The sequence below is a fragment of the Ochlerotatus camptorhynchus genome, unplaced genomic scaffold (genome assembly GCF_037179485.1).
Source record: "Ochlerotatus camptorhynchus isolate MF236.1 unplaced genomic scaffold, CSIRO-AGI_Acam_v1.1 ptg000211l, whole genome shotgun sequence".
In the NCBI taxonomy this organism is placed as follows: Eukaryota; Metazoa; Arthropoda; class Insecta; order Diptera; family Culicidae; genus Ochlerotatus; species Ochlerotatus camptorhynchus.
The window spans coordinates 4,297,635-4,317,355 of NW_027040701.1; the positions used below are offsets into that span (position 1 = coordinate 4,297,635).

Sequence of the window (19,721 nt, forward strand, 5' to 3'; positions counted from 1 at the left end):
ATATCCTGATAGTTTATTTTCTATATTATTCTAAATGAATCTTAAGGCCACTCCTGGAAATTTATTCAAGTTTTCTTGGAATGTTTACCTCAACTTCGTACATGTTTTCGTGAAAGTTTGTTCCAGTTTTATTAAGATATTTTTAAGACTTCCTCCAAAAGAGTTCCACAACTTTTCCTGGAAGTTAATTCCGGTTTTTCCGGAGGAACTTGATCTGGGAGTTTCTTCGGCTTACAAAAGCCAAATCTAACGATTAATCTTGAACGTTCCTTCTGAGTTTCCCAGCGATCCTGCTGCTATGCCGCAGAAATGTCTGCCTGAAATGTTCTTCAAACTTTTTCTGAAAGTTCCTTTCTACTTGACTCGGAAATTTATTCCGTTTTGGATGTCAGGAGTCCGTCAGCTTTCTCTGGAAGTTTTTATGCGGGGCACTCAAAAAACTCATGGAATTCATGTTTAATTTTCTTCGATTTTCAATGATTTTTCCAAGAGTTCACTGCAGCTTAACTCAATAATTATATGTGAAATTCGTTAAAAATAACTACTGCATTCATGAATTTGGTTTCCTGGTTTTCCCGGTTGTCAATGATTGTTTCCCCGATTTAATTAAAATAGTCAGATAAGATGAAAAAATATATAGGGTTGATACACCAGTTATGGATAAACGTTCCAATTATGATGTGTTCCTATTATGGCATCGGTTGCGAAGCTTTTAAAAAATTTGTATTTATCGGTATTTACTATTTCAAATAATTTTATATTTTTTTTCCGTACGAAAATTTCATCTTTTGAACAAAGAATAACCTTTCCAGGAAAGTAGGTAGACATTTTTGGTGAATTTTTAAATTAGCTTCTGAACCAAGCAAAAAAAAAACTTCAAAAAAGAAGAAACTCTTTTGCAGGAAGTTTGTATAAAGTTCTAAGAAAACTTGGAAAAAACATCCGGGGAGCATACGGGGAACTTCTGGGTAAAATTTAAATAAACTTTCGAAAAAAAAAATCGTGACATACAGAGGAAGCCGTAAAGGCTTAGGAAATCGGAAGAAAATTCTAGGAGTGGCCATTTCCAGGTGAAGTTTGAAGAAGCCGGGAAAACACATCCAATAGAAGTTGAAAAAAAAACCGCCGAATGAAGCTCATAGGGAAACGTCTGGAGGATTCTATAGATGATACTTCCGGTAGAAGATTGAAGGAACTTACTGGATAAGACAGAAGAAACTGCCTGAAGTGGTTTAGAAGAAACTTCTGAAGAATGTCCGAAGCATCTTCTGGCGGAAGCCAGAGACTTTTCGGGACAGTCTTAAGGTTCTAGAAAGGGTAAATAATGTGTCTACTTCTTCGTTTTGAAATATGCTTCGATCATCATTTTCTAAATGTATTGGTAAACTTCATTGGAAGTGCATGTCACCACGCCAAAACTGACAATTTTTTATAAATATCCCCTGGTATGGTGAGGAAAGTTGAACCATCTCTTGTTCAACAGGTGGACAAAAAATCATATTGCCAGACGTCGCTGTATGAAATTGTGTTTACACCCCTGATGGTGGTAAGCTCCAACCGGCATTATCCTCGGATTAAATCCTGATCACGAATGTCAAGCTGTTATGGTGTCGATGTCGATGCTAATCAATAGATCCTTAATAAACATTTAGCATATCCTTCAATCATGAATTGGAAATTGATCCGAGTTGGAGTTTACCGCCATGATATGAGAGGGAAAGCGAATCATAGGTTACGTGCACTGCTGCCATCTTTCCTGTCGGTGTTTATTAAATCTTCAGTGACTTTTTTAATTGGAGCGGTAAAATGTCTAAAATCGTCGTTTTTGATTCATTTATTCAGTTTTTAATATTTATTCACCATTAAATACATCCACTCATCTATGTTAATGAGTAAAACTTCGCAACTACTTGTTTTAATAAACTTAAATTCATTGCTAGAGGCAATACATCTGGCACCGCTGTTTTAATGAAGTACTAACCCTTTGTAGAACCTTAAGAAACTTCTAGGAGAAGTTGGGGGGAAAATCCGAAAGAAAGTGTTTTCTGGGGGATGCCCAAAGAAATTTCCGATGGAAATCGGTAGAATCTTCTAGGGAAAATTCCAGGGTAAAGTTGGAAGAAACCATTACTTTCGGTAAACTGGGGCTTTATGTAGAGATGAAACGTTGCTAGAACTATTCCACAGTCGCAGACAATATTAGCAAGTCAAACGCGCACTTTTTCTCCTGAAAATTTGAAGACGTACTAAAGGGTGATACGGTCAAAATTTGGTCAAGGGAAAACGCGTGTAAATCGGTGAAATCATTTATTTAAAAAATCAATTTAAATTTCTTTTTCAAGTTCAATTAGTATAAAATTCAGGAAAAATATTCAGTTAGGCTTCCGCTTTTCCAAATCCGAATTGCCGGGCCTTACGCTTGACCCCTGCCATCAGATTTTGTACAGCCATCTTGTCCACCTTCTTCGCCGCAGAAAGCCAGTTTGCCTTGAACTGCTGCTCGCCCTTAGCAGTTTTTTGGTCTTCTTTAGGTTCCGCTTGACAATAGCCCAGTATTTCTCAATTGGGCGGAGCTCTGGCGTGTTGGGAGGGTTCTTGTCCTTGGGAACCACCTGCACGTTGTTGGCGGCGTACCACTCCATGGCCTTTTTACCGTAATGGCAAGATGCCAAATCCGGCCAAAACAGTACGGAACAACCGTGTTTCTTCAGGAAAGGCAGCAGACGTTTATTCAAACACTCTTTCACGTAAATTTCTTGGTTGACAGTCCCGGAAGCTATGAAAATGCTGCTTTTCAAGCCACAGGTACAGATGGCTTGCCAAACCAGATATTTCTTTGCGAACTTTGACAGTTTCATGTGCTTGAAAACATCTGCTACCTTTCCCCTTCCTTTTGCCGTATAAAACTCCTGTCCCGGAAGCTGCTTGTAGTCGGCTTTGACGTAGGTTTCGTCGTCCATTACCACGCAGTCAAACTTCGTCAGCATCGTCGTGTACAGCCTCCGGGATCGCGCTTTGGCCGTCGTATTTTGTTTATCATCGCGATTTGGAGTCACTACCTTCTTGTAAGTCGATAGTCCGGCTCGTTTTTTGGCTCGATGCACGGTTGTAGACGATACACCCAGCTTATTTGCGGCATCTCGGATAGAGAGGTTAGGGTTTCGCTTGAAACTACCGGCAACTCTCTTTGTCGTCTCAGCGGCTTCCGGTTTTCGATTTCCCCCCGATCCAGACTTCTTGGCTGTCGACAAATGTTCCCCAAACACTTTAATTACATTTGTAACGGTTGATTTGGCAACTTTTAGCGATTTTGCCAACTTTGCGTGCGAGTAGCTCGGATTTTCGCGATGCGCGAGCAAAATTTTGATACGCTGCTCTTCTTGCTTGGACGGCATTTTGACAACTGAAGAGTGAATTCCAAAATCAAAATAGGAGCAACATTCTACACACACACACCTTCAAAATGAGGGGTGTTCAGGTTTTTTAAATGCAAAATTGAAAGAAATACGTCAAGTTGATATTGACCAAATTTTGACCGTATCACCCTTTATAAATTTCTCATACATTGTATGGTCTAGGTAAAGAAGTGTGCGTTTGACTAGTACTGTCACATTAATGGCCCTTTAATCATTTTCAACTTCTATTCTATTTTCATACTGCCGTCCTTTAGCGGAACTATCCACCTACCCTCTTTTTCTAGCTAATAAATTATAGCACTAAAGCCTAATGTTAGATAGCATTTCCAACCAACTCTGAATAATGGTAAGTTCAACGACTGATGAGCTTAAATTACATTTTCAACAATACGTTAACAGTTGAACTTAAAGCTTAGTTGCTTTCATTTTAAAAAAAACTCTAGCCTACATAATGAAAGCACAGTAGGTTATCAGAGTAATGTCGCGACAATAACAATCCAATGGAATTTTCATTATGATAAGAACTGCAACCTTTAATATCGATTTGCTTTCACTTTGCTATCCGACTTTGCTCGGGTACGTGGACGTCATTTAATTTGAATAGCTTACTGTATCTGAACTTAAACTATAGTTGGTTGCACTGGCTTGTTGTGGTGTAATGGGCTTGGTGGCCTTGTGGCAACTTTTTGACCTTCAGAAACTTGGCCGTCATAGGTCTAAATTCATTATTGGTGATTTTAATGCAAAACACCGCTCATGGAATAATGCTCAAAGCAATTCCAATGGTGATATTCTGTTTGATGATTGTTCTGCATGTTATTACACTATTCAATATCCAAACAGCCCAACATGCTTTTCTTCAGTAAGAAATCCCTCAACTATTGATTTGGTCTTAACTGATTCATGTCAACTTTGTAGCCATTTGGTTACCCATGCTGACTTCGGTTCTCATCACCTTCCAGTAACTTTTGAAATATACCAAGAAATAATTTCTAATCCCAACAGCTCTACTTTCAATTACCATAGAGCTGATTGGGAGCAATATCGAACATTTATGGAATATAACTTCGATCCAACATTCCTTTGAAAACCAAAGATGAAATTAATTATGCTCTTGACTACTTCTATAGTTGAAACAAGAGCTGCCTCAGTACCAAAATGCGAGGTTAAATTCGATTCATTTATAATAGACGACGATCTTCAGCTCTTGATCCGTCTTAAAAATGTCCGTAGGAGACAATTTCAAAGAACACGCGATCCTACCATGAAAGTTATCTGGCGGGATTTGCAAAAACAAATTAAAAAGCGATTCTCTGCCCTGAGGAACAAAACTTTTGAAAATATTGTTTCTAAATTAGACCCGAGTTCCAAACCCTTTTTGGAAAGTCACAAAAACTTTGAAAAAACCTCAAAAGCCTATTCCAGCACTTAAAGAAGGTGGTAACATTTTGATCACAAATTTGGAAAAAGCCCAGAAACTTGCTAAGCAATTCAAGAGTTCCAATAATTTCAGTTTGGGTCTCACTAGTCCTATTGAGAATCAGGTTGCTCGGGATTATCTGAATATTTTCTCTCGGGAAACTATTTTTGATGATTCCTGGGGGACTGATTTGGACGAAGTAAGGTCTATAACTAAAAAAGTTTCATAATATGAAAGCTCCAGGTGATGATGGAATTTTCTATATCCTCATAAAAGAACTCCCAGAGAGTGCCTCGTCTTTCTTGGTAAAATTATTTAACAGATGTTGAAAAATGCAAAAGCTGTTCTAATTTTCAAACTGGATAAAATCCAGCTGAAGCTTCTAGCTACCAATAAGTAAACTTTTTGAAAAGATAATTTTAAATAGAATGATGCTTCACATCAATACGAACTCAATTTTGCAGATGAGCAGTTTGGATTTCACCATGGGCATTCATCTACTTATCAACTCTTAAGAGTTACCAATCTAATTCGTTCAAACAAATCTGAAGGCCACTCATGTGCACTCAACACACAAACTTTGGCTTCACTACACTGAAAATGTATTTTCGTTATTTCTCTGAAAACCGTTTCGTAAAAATAAATATAATATGAACATCCTTCATGGGGGCCTCATAGCCTAGTCAGTAAAGGCACGGTATTACCAAGCCGGAGGCGGCGGGTTCGATTCCCGGTCCGGTCGAGGGAATCTTTAGGGTTGGAAATTTTCTCGACTTCCCTAGACATAGAGTAGCATTGTGCTTTCCTTGCCACACAATATACAAATTCATGCAGCGGTATTGGCATCGAAAGCTCTCAATTAATAACTGTGGAAGTGCATTTATAGAACACTAAGTTGAAAGCACGCAATAAGTTAATATGCGCTAAGCAATAAGCTTGAAATGCGAATAAGAAGAAGAAGATGGACATCCTTCATAAATGGTACGAAGCATTCGTTTCCTTATCATCTGGCGCAATGCTGATATTACGCCTTATTCGTATAATATACAAATTTAACTTCGTACAATCAAGCCAACAACTGCGCTTCTTGTCTCCTAAAGTGATTTTGTTTGGAGATACTTTTTTTTCCTTGAAATCCGGCCAATAAATCGAATTGCTGGTCGCGGTGGTTTTATAGCAGCGAAGAAAAAAAAATACATGCAAGCAGCAGAAAAAGCAAACGAAATCGAATTACCGTTCTATGAGTGCTTCTTATTTGCCTTAAGCCTTTCCATTTCTCATAGCACAGATAGAGCGAAGGATAAAGCACAGATCTATCTATCGCATCATGGTTCGAGTCTGGTCTGAGTCCTTTTTTAATTTTTTTTTTGTCATGTTTATTCCTTCCTCACTAACACACTCCACATTTTTCGATTTCCACAACCAACACTTGTGACCCGCTGGTTGGGTGAGGGATAGCGAGTGTCACAGTTCTAACAAAACTAGCTCCACACAATGTACAAATCAATTTCGTTGCAGACAACAACGAATAAATTCGTAGAACAAACGAGCGATTTCGTTGTATAAACGAAATTTTATTTTCAGTGTAATTGCACCCTCAATAGGTCTTATTCATCACCAACTAACACGATATTTGTCCATTGTTGTGTTCGTCACTTACACCGAGTTGTAGTCACTTCACTACCCACGTTCCTGTAGGTGAATATGGGCAACAGAGTCACTCGCGCATTTGCTTACTGTTCGTGATGGAATTTTCAAAATTGATGTAGGGGAAACGGCTCTAATGTTGGCCTATGGATCTAAGATTGGGCCCATCGCTAAACATCTGCTATTTATCAATTTTATCTAGATGAACGCGTCATTGGGACGGTACTAATGGATATTTTTGGCCGCTATTGAAAATTTAGTCGATTTCTGAATTTATGTATGGGCCCAAATTAGGGACATTTAGACCGACATTACATCCATTTCCCCTAGATAAATATCAAAATGGACACTTGGAAAGACTTGGCATTACTTCCAGCGGACAATTTGAGAGATGTTTTGATATTTCAAAGCATGATATTTAGCTGAAATATTCAGCCGAAATGCAATGGTATATCAACGTTATTTTAAGCAATTTCGGAATGCGGATTAATCAATTCCATCAAACTTGAGAGACCCTTCATAACCTTTGAAGCTTCAGTACTCAGTGGTGATATAAAAATGGTTTGCGTTAATTCAAATCCAAAGCTCACAACAATTCGTTTGGTTGCAGTGTGTTCTTCGGGAAAAGTTCGTCTGAGACGATTCGATGTTCGATTTGCAGCTTTTACCAAAGCTCACTTTTATCCTGAATAACACACTTCAAATCCATTATGTGAAAGTCCTAAAGCTTGACAGCAGACTGCTACCATTCACGAAGGGGAAATTTCCCTTTGTTCCTAGCAACAGCGGTTCATCCACACAGACCTGAGAGTAAGGGCATGCGCATTGTCAGTATGGGAATTTGTGCTTGATTGGGATTCATTATGGGAGCAAAACAGACACGATGTATTATGGCAAATTTCTCAAATTGAGAACGGTGGCAAAAACTGTACCAAGTTCTGGAAAATCGAGCATAGGAATGAAAGAGTGAACTTTCCGAATTGAGAATTCAGCATGGAGTTTTCAAAGGATGTACTTTTTATGGCATGGTAGTGCACGGTCACTTTGACTAACTCAGAGAGAGTTATAGAGCAAGTGGCTGATTATTTACGATTGAGAACAACTTGTGTGAGAACTGAAAATTCTGAACATGAAGGTTTTGTTGTTTCCATTTAGTACAAATTTCGCTTTCAAATCAAATGTATTTCCCAATACCAAGAGAGAACATGGATATTATGGTTAATATTAAATTTGTTGTTCTTAAAATGAAGCAACAGGGCTTTTAGTTCAATTTCAATCCAAAAGAGGGATCATTTGGTTGGGCAAATCACTAAGAATATGCCTTCCTTTCCCTGACAGAGCGCATGGTCGTGGTTTCTGTTCACTCCGTTGACTGCTGAAAATATTGACGAGTTCCAAATACGGTGGCAATATTGGACTCGCCAACGTAGCAATTTCACGTCATGGATGGAATGGTGGCTATCGTGGGCAAGGCCCAAAACAAAATCTTTATTGCACCCCGAACAAGGAAGCCATAAAGGCTTAGGAAATCGAAAGAAAATTCTAGGAGTGGCCATTTCTAGGTGAAGCTTGAAGAAGCCGGGAAAACACAACCAATAGAAGTTGGAAAAAAAACCGCCGAATGAAGCTCATAGAGAAACGTCTGGAGGATTCAATAGATGATACTTCCGGTAGAAGATTGAAGGAACTTACTGGATAAGACGGAAGAAACTGCCTGAAGTGGTTTGGAAGAAATTTCTGAAGAATGTCCGAAGCATCTTCTGGCGGAAGCCAGAGACTTTTCGGGACAGTCTTAAGGTTCTACAAAGGGTAAATAATTTGACTACTTCTTCGTTTTGAAATATGCTTCGATCATCATTTTCTAAATGTATTGGTAAAATTCATTGGAAGTGTCATGGAAGTGTCATCTTTTTTGCACCCCGAACAAGATGCTGTGAATGAAGCCACCATGAACGAGATCACAACGACCGAAATTCTTTCTGCTATCCGTACGTCCGCATCGAAAAAATCACCAGGACCCGATGGGCTACCTAAAGAGTTCTACCTACGAACATTCGATGTAATTCATCGAGAATTTGAATGAGGCCATCAGATCCAACTTCCCAACTCAGTACGTTGATGGAGTGATCGTGTAGGTAAAGAAACGCGGTACAGGCCAAAAAACTTAGTCAATATGGGGGGGCGACCCCGGCATAGTGGTTACCATCCATACCTCTCATGCCAAAGTCACGAGTTCAAATCTCACCCCCGGACAAGTCACGAATGACCCAAGAGTGTTAAAGTGACTATAATAAAAAAACAAAAAATAGTCAATATGGACTACAAAATTCTTTCACGGATCTTGAAGCAGCGTCAGCGGCTGGAAAATTTACTTAGAACTCATGGCGTTCTGTCCGGCTCCCAAAAGGGCTCAAACGCCGGACGAAACATCTTTCAAGCAACACTTGCAGTAAATGACAGAATCGCCCAGCTGAAAGCAAACAAGAGAAAAGGCAAGTTGGTGTTATTTGATCTCGACCATGCATTTGACACACAACGCGAGCTCTAGGTTTCAACATGGCAATTGTGGATTAACTTTTCCGTATAGCAGCTGCTTCTTCGCCTCGCCTGCTGATAAACGGTCACCTCTCTGCACCCTTCCCGATCGAGCGTGAAGGGCAGCATTGCCAGTAGTCCAGATTTATCTGGAATTTACAGATTTTCAGTCGTCTTGTCAGATACACAGACAGATTACGTTAATTTCCAGAGTTGTTTAAGTATGTTCCATATTTTCCCAGAATTTTAAAATGTGTTGCTTTAAAAATATCACTGCAGTCAATGGACCCTCTAATCAATAACTAAAAAGCCAAACTTACTATTTTAATTACTAAAGGCCATAAACGTTGGTCATTATTGCAACATTCTTCTTCTTCTTCTTCTTCTTCTTCTTCTTCTTCTTCTTCTTTGCATTTCAAGCTTATTGCATATCGCATATTAGCTTATTGCGTGCTCTTAACTTAGTGTTCTAGATGCACTTCCAGTTATTATTTGAGAGCTTTCGATGCTTGTACCATTTTTGCATTGGTATAATTGTGTGGCAAGTCCAATCATACTTGTATGCCCAGGGAAGTCGAGAAATTTTCCAACCCGAAAAATTCCTAGACCGGACCGGGAATCGAACCCAGCCACCTCCAGCATGGTTTTGCTTTGTAGCTGCGCCTTTACCGACTGAGCTAAGGGAGGCCCCAATTGCAACATCATACATGGAATTGTTACAACGAGTTTGCAATGGTTTGCAGAATCATGAAAATTGAGACATTTTCTAAACATAATTGGCTGTAAAATATCTTCAAATTTAAAAAAAAATATCGAACCAGGTTTTTTATTTTATTTGGAGTTATTGTTTAGATTTTGGTATTTTTTTTTTTTTTGAATCTTGGATTTATAAAAATTAATATTCCAATATGAAGGAATTTTCCTAATTTTTGGAATTTACAGAAATCGAAAACTGTTCAGGATTGAAAACAATAAATTAAGCTTTGGAAAATTAGGAAGGCTTTTGAATCTAGAAGTATGTTCGTGATATTTTTGAGGATAATTAATTAGATTTTTAAATATAATTTTAAAGTACCTGTGAATATTGAGTTACCCTAGCAGTCTGCAATATTTTAGATTTCTGAATTGCCTTGATGTCAGAATTTTAAGGTAATTCTGAAAACAGTTAACAGTAAAGTGTAAGTATGCAGTCTGTGCAACCTTTGATTGAAGTGAAGACATTGTCAGAAATTGTCTTTTGCAAACTCTGATGACAATTGCATGGAGATTTTGGCAAGAAAGGAAATAGTTAGAATCCGGAAGAGAAATCAAAATTCTTAAGATGAAACTTAAGGAGTATTTTTTTCCTTGATTTGTTTTCCATCGATCTTGATTTCCGTGCTGAACACCAATGCTACCGACGCCAGGGAGGCAGCTCCCACACCTGGACCCTACCTATCGACCCATCAACTCATGAACCGGCTTTACTTCCCTTCCGAAGCGTGATCAGAGATGTTATGCCTCAGAACATCCCGGTGGCGCCGACTGGGATTGAATCCAGGCCTTTTGGAGTGAGAGGCACACTTACCACTACACCACCGGCGCCGCTAAGCTTAAGGAGTATGCTGATACAAATCGTGAGAATAATTTCAATGGAATTATGTCCAATGTTTCTATGGAGATTAGGTTTTATCAAGTTTTAAGAAATCTGGCAATTTCTGGGAGACTTTCAAGACTACTGAAGAGGATTAGTCTGAGAAGATTGTGACGGTCATTCCTTTTCAGGGTACCAAGGAAATTATTAAGAATATTCTAAGGGAATTTCATAGAGAAAAAATGAGACAAAATTATTCAAATGATTGGAAATTATTACCAGTTTCAGGGAATTGTGGAATCAGAGAGCGATTTATACGAGATTAAAAGAGATAATGCTAAGCACTCTTAGAATGATATAAGTTTGGATATTATCAAGATTAGTTCAGTGGAATCTGAAATAGAAGTATGATGAAATTCTAGGATGATTCAAACTAAACTCGGTAAATGAAGTAAATTCAGACTAACAAAAAATTTCATGATCTGGGACCCAGGAAAAATATAAATTCCAGAATTTAGAATCATTTCATGATCCTGAAACTTCAGAAATGACGCCTTCAGACTTTCATTTTAGTTATATGATAATATTATTCTTTAGCATACATTATTTGTTATGGTCATGCGAATAGTGGAGTTACCGGTAGTTTAGGTAAACTGTGTGTGAGTACCACGATGTTAGGCTTTTATTCGCACTTCAGCCAGGAGAATTTTAGTTTAAAATAAAATTGCCTACTGGTACATCGAGTGTTGTGAGATGTAGATATGATGAATCTTAGAGAAATAATACAATTATTCAAAACTAATAAAAATATTAAGACATATTCTAAATCTTAACTACTTAATCGACTATTAGTTTAAAAAAATCATCCCATCAAAGTTGCTTGACTCTTTGCTGCTTAAATCAATTTTGAAATGGTGCGTTATGGATATTCAAACTTTTTGGGAACAATGTGTCAATGCTTTTCTTAACTTTTGGATGATTTTAGCAATGCTAACAAGTTTGCTTTATATATTTTTTTCAAACATGGATTTCCCTAACATTCTGGTAGACTTTGAATAAATTCCAGATGATCATACTGACCGATTTTACGGGAGATTGACACATCACATTGATTTCAGTAGCATTATGTTAAAAACAGGATTTTTTTGAGCATTCCAGATTTTATATTTATACTGGTCCAGATTTTGCAGAAAATGACCCGGCAACGCTGGTCAAAGGGACCCTCTCTCCATGCATCTGTTCGTTCTATACCTGCACCCTCTCTTGCGGCGCTTGGCGCAAGTTTGTAGAGCAGATCTCATCGTTGCCTACGCAAACGATATTAGTGCCATCGCCACCAGTGTCCAACAGTTGGATACAAAGCGATATTTGTTCAGGCGCTTTGAAAGAGTACCAGGAGCGCGTTTGAATGGAACCAAAACAACGGCAATCGATGTCGGTGTAATCAGCAATCACCCTCTGACTGTACCGTGGCTTCGTACGGAGAGTACCATCAAAATTCTTGATGTGGTTTACGCCAACTCGGTGCGGCTGATGGTTAAGCTAAATTTGGACTCGCTTGTGACAAACTTTTCTCGGCAAGTATGGCTACACTCTTTGCGCACCTTGTCAATACACCAAAAAAGTGACGTTACTGAATCAGTTCCTGTCATCCAAAATGTGGTATATGGCAGCAAACCTTCACTTGACGGCAGCACACGTGGCAAAGCCGACAGTGACCATGCGGAGCTACCTCTTTCGTAGAGTTTGTGCTACAATACCAATGCAACAGTTGGCGCGCAGTAAAGAGCATGGTGGCCTCAAACTACATCTACCAGCGATGAAGTACAAGGTGCTATTAATTAACCGCCACCTTCACGAGATCGAGTCCCTTCCCTACTATAGTTCGTACCTCCACCAAACAAATCCTCCCCAATCAAATTTAATTTCAGACCTTCCTTGCCTCAAATTAATCCTAAATAATTTTTTAAATTTCCCTTTCCAAATCCGACAACAACCCTCCGTCGATCTCATCCATCACTTCTTCGTAGAACGCACGGACAGACCAAAGGTGGAGATAGCAAACCACGAAATCAACTGGCCTCGTGTGTCGAGCAATATTGATACACGGAATCTATTGTCGTCGCAGCGTAGTGCGTTGTATAACTGAGTGAACCAAAAGGTCCCGCACCAGCGGCTTTTGAATATTATGATACGTACAGACGGAGAATATTGCACTTATTGTGTGGTTGCTGTAGAGACCATTCAGTACAAATTCTTTGCTTGCCCTAGAGTACGTGGTGCATTTGAATTACTTCAGCAAAAACTGATGGCGTTAACTGGCAGACGGCAATCCTTCAAGTGCGAAGAACTTCTACGACCTTCATTAGAAAGGATATCTGTGACTATGAGAACAGGAATTCTGAAGATCTTATTTATATACATCATTGAATTTCAATTTTGAAGTCGGAGTTTAATTTATTATAAAAATAATTTTAACTAAACAAAAATCAACAAATAAACGTCCTTTCAATGAAAGAAAATGGTGCAAATCGTGAGCTAATTTGGTGATGACAAGAATTCTGAGAATTTCATCAATCCGTATGAGATCTTTTTCGGCATTCATGGACAAAAAGTATTATTTTACATGTCACATTCTGTACCAAATTCAACAGTGACAAGTATATAATACAGTCAACATAAAAACGCAAGTTTGCGCAATCATTTTGATTAATTTGCAAAATGTTCAACTTTAATCGATCTGATTTAAGATGTAGGTATATCCTTAACAACTGAATCTCTAAGGAAGCCTTATCTTGAAACTTCAAAAGTACACATCACAGCTTCCACAAAGCGTACAATGATGAAATTGTATCTTCTTGTTTACCGCACTACAGAACACAGAGCTTTCCAGTTCCATTCTCCTCAACAACCTTTGAAACTTACTTGCTTTCAACCAATTACAGTTCTTAACTTATTTACCAAGACAAACGATGGACACTCCTTCATCAAACCAAATGCCGTCACTCACCTGAAAAGAAAGAACAAACCAAAAGCAAACATTAGTTCATCCATCATTTGAGACGACAGATACGTTAAAGCTGCATGACCAATTACCATCACCCATCGCACACACAAACACTCTTGCCACAACGAGGAAATGCAATTAGTTTTCAATCAATATCCATAGTACAGATTCTGATCAGTATCGTCTCAAAACCGGCATGTCCTTCCGATGCAACTTCAAAGAATGTGAGTTATGGTGCATATCGGATTTTGATTTTCCTCTGTTGAACCATTCGTCCGGTAAGTATTGATCGAAAACTGTTTTACTCATATCGGTTCCCCGACCCGGAAAGACAAAATGTAATCCTACACTATCTGATCATCATTCCGGACCAGGGGAATGGAATTGGTCAGCATCGATGATTCCAAAGATAGGTGAGTGGAAAACAAGCCTTGTTTATGGTTCAATATGGATTAATATTTTCCTGAAATACCTTGGACAGCAAAGGTCTTTAAGTAGTTAACCAGAACATTCTGAGAAAATGACTAAAGAGTGAAACTAGAACAAAAACCAAGCCTGTAGCATTGTTGTAACGTTAAGACAAAGGAACATGGAAGGAAAGGAGTCCAACAACAAATAGCTCATAGGATGTATTGAAAAATTACTCTACAAATAAATCACACCCAAATGCACACACCATCCATACATCTGCCCGTGTTGGTCTAATATTTATACATTCGATATTTAATCAAGAGTGTGTCATCCTTCATATGTACGTACCAACAGCCGCTTTATATCATAACACACTGCGCTACCAGCCCAACAGCCTTCAGCAGACTACAGCTGAATGAACAACATCGACCGACACCCGACTCTGGTTGGTGTCGTTGGCGGCATGTCATGACAAACTCCAGAATCCTATGGAGAGGATTCTTGTAGGGAGACCTCCTGCCTTCTCGTCGTCGTCTTCGTCGCTCGGAAAATAAGTGGATGTCATCTTTATTGCTTTTTGAATGGCTTGGAGCTCGATCAAAATTGCTGTCATGTTTGTGGGCTTCCTCAACGACGAGGACGACGACATACACAGCAAGAGAGCAAACGACTCCGGCCATTATGTGATGATGTAGCCGGGTTAACCAACTTGAGAAGAGACACTCGAATCAATGCAAGAGTGTATGTATTTGTGTTTTCCAATCATGGCATGTGGAGTGAGTGCAGTTCATAGATATTAAAATACAATTTAAAAGCGGCTGGTCACATTTAGAGAGATGCACAGAATTGCATTTCAAGAAATTTCCATGGCAATGATCGACAGATAAGGAGGAGATTTTTCCGATATAATTCTTCTGCTTCTTGGCTATTATGTCCCAACTGGTATTATATGCTCAGCGAAACCGAGAAATTATCCAAGACAAACAAACAGTCCTAGCACGGATAGGTTTTCCAATGGCTCCAAACATCCCGAACGAACGAATCAAAATTACTGACGGCAAATAATTTACTTTCTGGTTTAAGATCTATAAGTAATAATAATTCAAATCCGCAAAGTAGTTTGCGGACAACCCCTGATAGAAATTGAACGTTGTATTGTAATCATTAACAGGGAGTCGAATGATGTGACCTGCTTTGACCATCATCTAGCATTAATCTATGGGCAGCGGTCCACAGGTGGGTCAAGATTTGCCTTCAGTAGATTACAAAGTTCAGATAACTACTAATTCATGCTAAAGAAGCCCAACCACCGCCATAAGCCCCCCCCCCCCCATGAAAGGGAGTTTAAATTGTCCCGCACTTCTCGCATACACGTGGCATAGCTTATGCTAAATTCCTTCCAGTCCCCGGAAGCTACACTCCACGTGGTGGGGGAGCACCAATCTGCTCCATCATTGTTGCGATTATCCCCGGCAGTCGATGTTTATACCCAGAACGTCATCGTGAAAACTTCGATGCTTCCACTGAAAGTGCCCCCTGAAGGAAAATTCCAACCTCAAAACGAAAACAGAAACCAAGCCTTCGTACGCATCATGAGTGGAATGAATTTTGTTCCTGAGTGGCAGAGGTCTACACGGCCGATGGGATCGACTCTAAATTTAGTGGTTTCTTACTCATAGACTTAGTAAAAATTTTCCTCAAAAATCTGCTCGAATATGAAGAAAATCGACGAAAATTTAATCAGTCTAGGAGTATAGAGCAGTTCCAGGCCAAATAGTAAAAAAATAAATATTTTGACTCGACCTTCTCCGATTTGTTGGTTGGTAAACGGCTGGACAATGCGTACCATTGATACTTCGCGTATCTTCAGGTATAAAATAGACCCCACTAGCGGTCCTTAGCCTCTTGTCCAGTAACTCTTGTCCCTACCTCCCAGCGGTGCCCGCCATAGGGATATAGGGAAGATCGGGTAACCAACCCTGGTGGGACCTTGGTCGTATGCTGACAGGGAAGGGGTGGACTCCTCTCTCCGGAGAGTGCAGTCTTCGAGCGTCTGTTCTCCATGTTAGAAGCGGCTTATCAACGTCCTGGTGCCAGAGTGGGACTCCCCCGGCGAGACAATGGGGGTTGGTGCAGGCCCTACAAGCCAGCCGTAACAAAACAAAAGTACAGGAAGCAAGCAATGTCAATTTCTTGGGAAGTACCCGTATCCTTTCCGATTTATTGAGGGTCCGCAAATTCGACATCGTAGCACTGCAAGAGGTTTGCTGGAAGGGATCGTCGGTACATACGTATAGGGATGGTTATACCATCTACCAGAGCTGCCGCAATACATATGAGCTGGGTACAGCTTTCATCGTGATGAGTGAAATGCATAAGCGCGTGATTGGGTGGTGGCCAATCGATAGCAGAATGTGCAAGTTGAGGATCAAAGGCCGTTTCTTCAATGTCAGCATAATCAACGTGCACAGCCCTCACTTAGCAAGTGACGATAACGATAAAGACGCTTTTTACGCGCAGCTAAAACGGGAATACGACAGTTGTCCAATCCATGACGTCAAAATCTTCATCGGAGATCTTAACGCTCAGGTCGGTCAGGAGGAGGAATTCAGACCGGATATAGGAAAGTTCAGCGCTCACCATCTAACGAACGCCAACGGCCTTAGACTCATCGATTTCGCCCCCTCTAAGAACATGGTCATACGTAGTACGTACTTCCAGCATAGCCTCCCATATCGGTACACCTGAAGATCACCGTAGCAGACAGAATCGCAAATCGACCACGTTTTGATCGACGGAAGGCACGTCTCGGACATTATCGACGTTAGGACCTTTCGCGGCGCAAATATCGATACGGACCACTACCTTCTAATGGTCAAGGTGCGCCTAAAACTTTCCGTTGCCAACAACATTCGGTAACGACGCCCGCCACGGTACAATCTGGAGCGACTGAAGCTGCCCGAAGTCGCAAGTGAGTACGTGCAATGCCTCGACGCAGCGTTGTCAGATGAGGGAGAGGACTGCTGGAGCAACGTGAAAGCAGCCATTAATAGCGCTGCTGAAGGCACCGTTGGATTCGTGGAGCGGAATCGACGGAACGATTGGTTCGACGAAGAGTGTCAGACGGTTTTGGACGAGAAGAACGCAGCGCGGGCGGCGATGCTGCAGCAAGGAATCCGTCATAATGTGGAGCGATTTAAACAGAAGCGAAGAAGGCAAACCCATCTTTTCCGGGATAAGAAGCACCGCCTGGAAAAGCTGGAGTGCGAAGAAATAGAGCAGCTGTATCGTTCTCAAGAAATATGCAAGTTCTACAAGAAACTCAACGCATCCCGCCAAGGCTTTGTGCCGCAAGCCGAAATGTGTCGGGATAAGGAAGGGGGTATCTTAACGGACGAACGTGAAGTGATTGAAAGGTGGAAGCACACTACGATGATCATCTGAACGGCGCAGCGGCGGAGGACCAAGGCGGCAGGAGGAATGGCTTCGTCAGTTCAGCGGATGAGGGGGACATGCCAGCTCCCACGATAGGTGAAGTTAAGGATGCTATCCGACAGCTTAAGAACAACAAAGCAGCTGGGAAAGATGGTACCGGAGCGGAAGTTATCAAAATGGCCACTTGTCTGCACCGACTGATAGTCAGGATCTGGGATACAGAACAGCTACCGGAGGAAAGCCCAGTATATAAAAAAGGCGATAAACTAGAATGTGAGAACTATAGAGCGATCACTATTCTTAACGCGGCCTACAAAGTGCTTTCCCAGATCATCTTTCGCCGTTTATCGCCGCTAGCAAGCAGATTTGTGGGAAGTTATCAAGCCGATTTTGTGGACGCGTGATCGACAACGGACCAAATCTTTACGTTGCGGCAGATCCTCCAAAAGTGTCGTGAATATCAAATCCCTATGCACCACCTATTCATCGATTTCAAGGCCGCTTATGATACTATATTAACCGTGAAGAGCTATGGAAGATTATGGACAAGAACGGTTTTCCCGGGAAGCTGACCAGACTGATCAGGGCTACGATGGATGGTGTACAGTGCTGCGTGAAAATATCGGGTGCGTTATCGGACTCGCTTGAAACTCGCAAAGGACTTCGACCAGGCGATTGTCTTCCTTGCCTCCTGTTCAACATTGCGCTAGAAGGTGTTATGAAACGTGTGGGCTTTAACATGCGGGGCACGATCTTCAATAAGTCCGACCAGTTCATCTGCTTCGCTGATGACGTGGACATTGTCGGAAGAACGTTTCAGGCCGTGGCGGAGCAGTACACCAGACTGAAACGTGAAGCAGAGAAGGTTGGATTAAAGGTGAATACCTTGAAGACAAAGTATCTGTTAGCTGAAGGAACCGAGCGGGATAGGACTCGCATAGGCAGAAGCGTGACAATCGACGGAGATGAGTTCGAGGTGGTAGATGAATTTGTGTACCTCGGATCATTGGTGATGTCGGATAACAACTGCAGCAGAGAAATTCGTCGGCGCATTATTGCCGGAAGTCGTGCTTACTACGGACTCCACAAGACCCTGAGTTCGGGTAAACTTCACTTCCGTACTAAATGTACCATGTACAAGACGCTGATAAGACCGGTAGTTCTCTACGGGCACGAGACGTGGACGATGCTCGAGGAGGAACTGCAAGCACTGGGTGTTTTCGAACGACGAGTGCTTAGGACCATCTTTGGCGGGGTATGAGGCGAAGCATGAACCACGAGCTGGTGCAACTCTATGGCGAACCCTGCATCCAGAAAGTTGCGAAAGCTGGATGGGTACGATGGGCGGGACACGTTTTAAGAATACCGGACAACAATCCCGCAAAAATGGTGTTTGCCTCGAATCCGGCCGGTACAAAACGAAGAGGAGCACAGCGAGCAAGGTGATTAGACCAAGTGGAGCAGGATCTGGGAAGTGTGGGACGGTCAAGAAATTGGAGACAAGCAGCCACGGACCGAGTGAATTGGCGTAACATTGTGATGCAGGTGCAATGCTGAGGGATGTCGGACCAGGATAAGTAAGTAAGTTCTCCGATTTGCATGAAACTTTGCATAAATGTGTGTTATGGGCAATGATTCACATTTTTGCAAAAATTCAGCCATTTTGGATTAGGATTTTTTTTCAAAATGGCGTCTTGGGTATTATTAAATAAATTGTAGCACGAAAAAGTCACTTTTGATCGAAATGACGTTTTTGTGCTATAATTTATTGAAAATTTACAATGAAGTTATTTTGAAAAAATAAAAAAAAACGCGAGATCCAAAATAGCCGATTTCTTTTTTTAAATGTGAATGATTTCCCATCACACACAATCATGCAAAGTTTTTGTGCAAATCGGAGAAGGTACAGTTTTTTTTTCGATTCGTCGTTTGGTGATGAACTGCTCTATACTAATAGACGGAGTGAATCCTTTTTCGATTTTCCTCATATTAGAAAGGTTTTTCCTGGAAATTTTTGAGGAAAATATAGCTCAGTCTATAAATAGCCTCCGTTTTGCGAATTTGAATAAACGAAGCTCAAATACAATTGAATTGAGTTGGTTTAATCGACCGTGTACAAAGGTTCTCTGTACTTACACGCACGTACCCACCATCTGTGAAAATTATTCGGAGCGTTGAGTGAAATAGAGCACTTGGTGCGAGTACGTGTGACGGGGAGGGCTAATATCGTTTGAAGTAAATTGCTGCCATTTTGGGAGGGATTGTGATTTAATTTTT

The 19,721-nt window shown here is 40.7% G+C and overlaps 1 protein-coding gene across 7 annotated transcripts in view; it reads right to left on the reverse strand.

Moving 5' to 3' along the window:
* The window catches only part of CadN (Cadherin-N), a 478,164-nt gene that overhangs the window by 173,974 nt on the left and 284,469 nt on the right, over positions 1–19,721 (reverse strand). The gene's annotated exons all lie outside the window — the stretch shown is intronic.